This window comes from Chlorocebus sabaeus, chromosome 5 (genome assembly GCF_047675955.1).
Source record: "Chlorocebus sabaeus isolate Y175 chromosome 5, mChlSab1.0.hap1, whole genome shotgun sequence".
Classification (NCBI taxonomy): Eukaryota; Metazoa; Chordata; class Mammalia; order Primates; family Cercopithecidae; genus Chlorocebus; species Chlorocebus sabaeus.
The window spans coordinates 44,966,587-44,974,677 of record NC_132908.1 but is presented as its reverse complement, the minus strand read 5'-3'; the positions used below and the strand labels follow the sequence as shown (position 1 = coordinate 44,974,677).

General features: G+C 42.7%; 1 protein-coding gene across 1 annotated transcript in view; it reads left to right on the top strand.

Moving 5' to 3' along the window:
- Positions 1-329: 329 nt before the first annotated feature.
- The window catches only part of ABCC12 (ATP binding cassette subfamily C member 12), a 72,148-nt gene continuing 64,386 nt past the window's right edge, over positions 330-8,091 (top strand). Inside the window, exon 1 of the mRNA XM_073015719.1 lies at positions 330-482. The gene's annotated coding sequence lies outside the window, so the exon portion shown is untranslated. The remainder of the gene's footprint in view (positions 483-8,091) is intronic.

Genomic DNA, 8,091 nt, shown 5'->3' with positions numbered 1-8,091 from the left:
GAGCCTGGAGTGGGACTCAGGGGACCTGGGTGCTGGTCTCAGCCCCACGCCAGTCGTGGACAGGCCTCTGTTCCTTGGGCTTCTCGTCTGTAGAATCAGGGTTGGAGAGAGGATTTTTCTCCTTCTCTTCTACAAGGATGTGCTGCGACAGCCAGGGAAGGGCTGACCATGCACAGTGCTTTCATGCACAGGCTCTGACTGTCACCAAAGAACCAGACCGGGCCACAGGCCATCCTGGGAGAGGGAAGAGCCCTTTAATGTGGGCAGAGGGAATGTTGGTCCGCCAGAGTTCCCTCTCAGGTGTGGTGGGAGTGGCAGTTGAATGGGGCAGTTGGAGAGGAGGACTTCAGGCAGGTGGGACAAGAGAAGCTGAATCTGAGGTCCTTGGGGAGAAGGAGGCCCAGGAGTCCTGGGTAGTAGGTGCCAGGCTCTGAGCCCCATGACTGCTGACCCTCCTCCCCTCCCTCTCGTCCTCAGCCCAGGTAAAGCTTCTCCCTATAGCAATTAGCGGCCACCATTTATTCCCACGGGCCCTTGTCTCTCATCCCCAGGACAGGCTGTGGGGAGGGGGGCGGTGACACCACTGAATGGGGCTGCCCAAGCGGGAGGCAGCAGGATCGAGGCTCCGAGAAGAAAGGCAGCCCCTCTTCCACTTTTGGAGCCCCCGTTATCATAAAAGAAAAGGCAGATATGCCTAGACACGATTTCAAAATCTCTGAAATACAAAAGCCTACACTGAATAATTTAAGTCTTTTTCCACGCATGCACAAACACATATACAGGGTAGTATTCACAATTTAATTATGGGATTTATACCCCCCACCCACCCAAAAAAAAAGACCTGGAATTCATGAAGCATTACTGTGGTTCTCATAGGAAGCTTTCTCCTTCCTTCCTTCCTTCCTTCCTTCCTTCCTTCCTTCCTTCCTTCCTTCCTTCCTCCCTCCCTCCCTCCCTCCCTCCTTCCTTCCTTCCTTCCTTCCTTCCTTCTTTCCTTTTCTTTTCTTTTCTTTTCTTTTCTTTTCTTTTCTTTTCTTTTCTTTTCTTCTTTAAAATATATTATTTTCCTGGGAGTGTAGATTTCAGTTGCTCTAAATCCAGGCTCTTGCATCCTTCTCTGATGATGTCGGAATGTGTCTGTAACTGGATGGATGACCTCATTTGGAGATGCCATCACTGGCCACTGTTTTAGGACCTCTTGGGGATGAGGGGACTTGAGCAAAAGCACCCCACTTCCCTTCCTGCACCCCCAGCTTGGTGCTGTCCCCTGCATGCACTTCCCTCTGCCACCTCTCTGCCTCCCCCTCCCTCCCAACGCCAGTCCCTCATCACTCACAGGGCTTTCTGGTCTGGCTGCTGCAGGTGCGGGGGACCTGGGGACAGACAGGACAGCTGCGGTGCGGGCAGGGCCTGGGAGAGCTCCCAGTGTCTCCTCTGTGCTGGAGGCCTGTCAGGCCCTGGAGGAAGGGGCTGTGGGGGTTGGCGGAGACCATCAGATATTGATAACTTTGGTGGCTTTAAATGAAGAATGGATTTATTAAGAAAGAAGTAGGGCTGTAGTCTTGTACCTGGGAAAAATGTTATGACTAAAGGTGTGCCTGCTTTTGGTTGGTGGAGGGACTCCCATCATGAGCACCAAGGAAGACCCAGGGTCCAATTCTCGAACATGAAGTTGTTAATTTTCTGGGCTAGACAGGGGCAGAAATGAAATATAACAGAACAAAGTGGGCAGGTGTGGAAAATGGTTCTTCTTGAGATGACTTCTAGACATCTTTTGTTCTCTCTTGGGGCAGAGACGAGGATAGAGAAAAAGGCCTCAGGAAACACTATAAGGAAGACAGCAGTGCTAATGCAATAATAAATGTTACGTGACCCCAAATCTCAGAGTCACAGAGACAGTAAGGAGTGGTGGGGATTGTGGCAAACTAAAGCATGTATGCCCTGCCCAGGAGGGGTTGCTGTGCTCAACGTGAGTGGATTGTCATCATGTGAGCATACAGAGCTCCTGATATTTGATGAAAGCCAGAAACCAGTCTTATTTTTTTTAATGTGGTATCTCCTCATTTTTAAACGTTTTCCACAAATTGGAAAAAAATGTTTAAACTACGCAGGCCATATAAAATGGAACTGCAAGTTGCACATGGTCCACAGTTTGTGTCCTGTGCTGTAAACAGAGCCCTTCTTGCTTCTGCCTGTCCAGTCTGTTGAGGTTAGGCTAGGAACCCCCTGCCTGACAGCAGAGGGGGTGCACCAATGACTTTTTGGCACCTCCTGCCAATCCTCAGATGCTCTGCATGGAAAATACAATGCCAAGAACAGAGCCACGATGGCTGCAGGGACCCTGGCCGGGTCGGCACTGCCTCCTCCCAGCTCTCATCAGCTGTGCACCCCTCAGACCCCATCCTGTGATTGCCAGCAAGCAGATTTCTCACCCCAGGCAGCTCCTCACTCCTGGCAGAGGATGGTGTGACAGACGGGGATAGAGACGTTAGCCAAAGCAGGCTTCCTGATTTAAAAAAAAGTCTCATTTTCCCCCCAGGGCTGCCAAATTTAGCAAAGTGCCATTCCAGCTGCAATGCTTCCAAGCCACCTCAGATCATCATAACTTCCCATGCCCTGGGGAGCACTCAAGGAAATTACCTTCTAGCACCAATTTCCTATGCATGCTGATTACTCAGACCTGGCCAGGGAGTCCTGGCCTCCAGTGTTTGGTATCTGGGACTCAGGAGCCCTAAAGACAAACTGATGACATCTTGCTGCCAGGGTCCCTTACCATTAGAAAAGGGAACCAAAAAATAGAAATTATAGATAAGAGTTCTCCACTAACAATGAGTTCCACCCTCTCACAGGGGCTGGGAAAGATTAGCCTGGATGAGAGAAGCTAGCAACTGGGTGGTTGGGAGTGAGTTGTAGGAAATGACAATGGTCCTCAAATATCACAAGGCACATGAAGAGGACATCAGTGGAGGCTGCATGGCTCCTGAGAGCAGAGAAGTGTGCAGAAAAATTGCATTTAGTTCCACAGAAGGAAAAAAAATCGTCCTCTTTAGGGGTGTTTCCTTAGAAAATGCTTAACTTTTTATTTTGCGATGATTTCAAACTTACAGAAAAGTAACAGAAATAATGCTAAGAGATCCCAACTACCCTCCACTGAGATTTGCAGTGACATTTTTGCCACATTTACTTTAGCATTAATATCAAAATCAGGAAATTCATCTTTGATAAAATATTATTGCAGAATCTATAGTCCATATTTAAATTTCTCCAATGTTCCAATACTGTTCTTTTAAAAATTTCATTTACTTATTTTTGTTTTTTTAGAGCAGGAGTGAACATTTATTAAAAAGTTTTAGAGCAGGAATGGAAGAAAGTAAAGTACACTTGGAAGAGAGTCAGGCGGGTGACATGAGAGTCAAGTGCACAGTTTGACCTTCGACTAGGGCCAATAATGTTCTTTATAGCACATTTATTTTCCTCTGTTCAAGCATCCAATCCAGGCTGTGTGTTGCTTTTAGCTGTCACATATCTTCTGTATCCTTTAATCTGAGATGTTTCCTCACCTTTGTTTGTCTTTCGTACTATTGATGTTTTTGAAGAGCACAGGCCACTTGGGTTCGTCTGGTATTTTCTCAAGACTAGATGCAGGAATACTGCATGCGGGCTGTCTTGAGAAGAAGTGACTGGGGTCTGTCACCAAAGCGTGTTGAGGCCCGATCTGGTGGGCCAGAGGGAAATTCTCCATGAGAGGCTAGTTTGCCATGTCTTGGATTCTGTGATTCTCCCCCAAATAATTTCAGCTGGGTTTCAGAACTTGCCGTGAGCTCTTTCTTCTTCATCAGCGAATCTGCTTTCCTACTGCTGCTTTGCTCAGGTTACCAAGGGCAGGGCAGTGCCCCAGCGGGCATTGGGAGGTCATGGGTGGTTGATCAGGGACCACAGCTTGACTGTCCACTCTGCCCGGCAGTTGCAGAGCGAGGGGGCATGCGGTAGAAAGACCGTGCCCAAAGGCTGCACTTGGGTTCAGGCTTCTTTTCTTGCTTCTGATCCAGACCAGGGCTAGGTTCTGTTCATGCAGGGAGCCAAGGACCTATGCAAGAATGAGAGGCCAATTTTTAAGCTCTTCAGCCCCAGCATCTCCGCAGTGGATAGCTTCCCTTTGTTTCCGGAAGTAAACGCAGAGAGGTCAGCAGGAGGCTTCTCTGAGTGGGGGGTGCCTTGCGTAGAGAAAATTCTGAAGGGCTTTCTGGTAAACAAACAAATGGAAGTCTTGTGGAAAAGGATCCAAGGAAAGTTTTGAATCTGAAGCCTTTCACAGTCATGCCCAGCCTTGTCTTGACTCTTACCTAAGTCTGGTGCATAGAGCCTCACGACACAGGCACCACACACAAACCGAGGCTCAGCCTAAACTCTCTGTTTGGGCTTTTTCTCAAATCCTTCTAGTCTTACCTCCCACAAAAGTCCTTCCTAACCCCATCCTCCTCCCAGACGGTACTGACCTCTACTTTCTCAGAACTTCTGTAGCACGGGTCTGCATTACTCAGTAACACTGAGCACAGACAGCCTGCTTTCAGGCTTTAGATTCTTAAAATTATGATCAGATATAACAGCAATGTGGGAGGAAACCAGAGTAACTTCCAGATCTTATTTCCCCACCCCTAGAGGTAACCATCATCTTGAATTTGGTGTAGAGTGTTCCCATTCACTTTGTAAAAATAAACTTTATTTCTTAAAACTGGTTTTGGTTTACAAAAAAAATTGCAAAGTTAGTACAGAGTCCTCCAGTACCCTATATCCAGCTACCCTTACTAATAACATTAATAACATCTCATGTTAGTATGGTATATGTGTTATAATTAATGCATTATATTGATACATTGTTAACTAATATTTATACTTTACTAGATTTCCTTTGTTTTTATCTAATATCCTTTTTCAGTTCCAGGATCTCAACCAAGAAGCCTCTTCACAAGTAGTTGTCAGGTCTCCTTAGGTGCCCCTTAGCTGTGTCACTGTCTCAGGTTCTCCTTGTCTTTGATGACCTTGACAATTTTGAGGACTACCAGCCAGGTATTTTGTAGACTGTCCCTCAACTGGGATTTGTCTGATGTTTTTCTCATGATTAGACTGGCATTATGGGCTTTTGGGCGGAGGACCTCAGAGGTAAAGTGCCCTTCTTGCCACATCATATTAAGGGTACACATTATCAACAGGACTTATCACTGCTGATGTTGACCTTGATTACCTGGCAGAGGTCATGTATGCCAGGCTTCTTCACTGTAAAGTGGCTATTTTTTTTTTTCTTCTTCATATGGTACTATACTCTTGGAAGCATCGGATTCTAGTTGATTAAGTTGTTTCTCACAGGGCTATGGGATGACAATTCTGATACTGCTATACGTGTACACTTAATTGAACAGTTAAGTAAACACATAGTAGATGGTGAGAGCCAGGCTTCTCACTTTTAGAACTGGAGCTTACAAATAAGCGAGGGGAGGAGGCTAGACTTGTGATAATTATGGTAATGGATTCAAGTTGGAGAGTCAGCATGAATCTGTATGAACTCACTGTTAGCTTAAAATAGATGTGGATGGTTACATATAGAAATATTTATAGATATGTGTTTATGCACTAGTTAATATGCATACGTGTATTTCCTTGCGTTGTCAGCTGAGAGGGCCTAGAAGCAGCAACGCCCTAATAACAAAGAATTTACCTAGTGCCCAGATCTTGGTTCTAATATGATTCTCCAATATAATGAATTTCAAGTACTTGGAGAAATGAAATTTTATTACAAATATAGTCATTATTAAATAAAATATATTATTATATATTGTAAGTACATGAATTTGTATATTGTATATTTTGCAAGTTTGTGAACTTTAATAAATGGCATCAGAATGTACGTATTTTTCTGCAGCTTTCTTCCCCCCTCTCAACTTGTCACATGAGCTATACACAAAGTTTGATATGTGGACTTAGTTTATTCATTTTTACTGTTGAATAGAAATATGCCAAACTCATGAGATACAATTTATTCATCCATTTTCCTATTCATGGATGTTTAAGATATTGTAAAGAGAGCCACTATAAATATTACTGTAGAGGAGCCACAAAAATATTTTTTGCATGAGAGTCCATCCTCTGTGGATTGCTTCCTTGTGTTTTCCTAGATTGAACTTCAGTGTTGACACCAGTGTGAGAGGAGAGAGGCTAGCAGGGGCAGGGAGGAAATTCAGAGGAGAATGGAAGACAGCCTGCAAAATTAGTGGCCACTCTGTATCTGACTGCTTGAACAGGCAGGCTTTCTCCAAGGCATATATATAATTAAGAAGGATAATTGCTGCCTATGTTAGTAAGACAATCTTTAACTTGACCAGATAATGCCAAATTACTTTACAAATTAGTTATACAATTTATATTCCCACCAGGGGGGCTTAAGAGCTGCAGTGCTCCATACATATGCCAAGACTTGCAATTTTTAGACTTTTAAATAATGTCTATTTGAAGAATGAGAAATGGCTGTTATTGTGATTGTGGTTTTAATTCATATTTTCCTGATACTCAGAGATTGAGCATATTTTTGTGTTTATTTGGATCATCTGTCAATTGTCTTTTGCTGGCTCCTCTAATTAATTGTTTGTCCTTCTGTTATTAATATATTGAGAATTCTTTATAAATCGCATACTGATTCTTTACAGTTAAATGGGTCACATCTATACCAGTATATTGCTTCTCTTACAAATAATGTCTTCTGATTAATGGACATCTATAATTTCAATGTACTAGAATATATCAAGATTTTGCTTTAGGACTTTTTAAAAAAATTGCTTTAAGAAATTCTTCCCTATCCTAAGATCATAAATACATATCTCTGTATGTACTTTGCACTGTTAACATGGTATTCCTTTTTCACCTTGTTACTTTTAGCTTATTTGTGTCTTTATATTTAAAATAAACTTCTCATAGGAAGCATATCATTGGATCTTGTTTTTATATTCAGTCCGATAATCTTTGCTTTTTAATTGAAATGTTTAGTTCATTTATGTTTAATGTAATTATTGATATGGTTGGGTTTAAGCCTACTGGCTTGCTGTTAATATTTGTCTTCTATTTATTCCTTTTGTTTTTTATTCTTCTGTCCCTCCTTGCCTACTTTTTTTTTTTTTAGTTAATCTACTATTTAGTGTTTCTTTTTATTTCCTTGACTGACTTCTTAGTTTTAACCCTTTTTAAAAAGTAATTTTTCCAAGGTTAACACAATGTTATGATTTATACTTTATTTATTATTTTTATATCATCCCATACTTAATTTCAAAATAATTTATATTTTACTGTATGTTATTGTGTGCTTATTTTTCACTTTCTGGGGAGAAGATTTGCATCTTAGATGTTTCTCATACTTATTATTACTCATTCATTCAACAAATATGTATTAAACATCTACTATGTACCAGGGACTGTTCCAGGTATTGGAAATTTAGCTGTGAACAAGACAAACATGAAGCCCACAGTTTGGGGAAATAAAAAAGTATGTAAGAAAGTTTTCTTAGAAAAGGAAATGTTTGAACTGAGCCTTGAAGGCTGAGCAGAAATTGGTCAAGTGAAGAAAGGGATCCTAGATGGTTCCAGGTTGTGGCAGAAGTGAATACAAAAACTAAAAAGCAGGAGGAATAAACAGTTTGTCCAGGGAGTGGTAAGATATTCCACATGGCTAGAGTGCAGCATTCAATAATACAAATAGAGGGTGGAGAGTAGAGTATGCAGCTTGTCCAGAGGTTTAGGGAGTCTCTGGTAGCTGCTAATATTCTCATTGAATAAGGAATCTACAACTGGGTCTATGGTATTCGTGTCATTAATATTCATTAACTGCGGCTGGGCACAGTGGCTCATGCCTGTAATCCCAGCACTTTGGGAGGCTGAAGCAGGAAGATTGCTTGAGCCCAGGAGTTTGAGACTAACCTGGGCAACATGGCAAGTCCTCATCTCTACTAGAAATACAAAAATTAGCTGGGCATGGTGGTGCACGCCTGTAGTCCCCACTACTTGGGAAACTGAGGAGGGAGGATTGCTTGAGCCCAGGAGGCAGAGGTT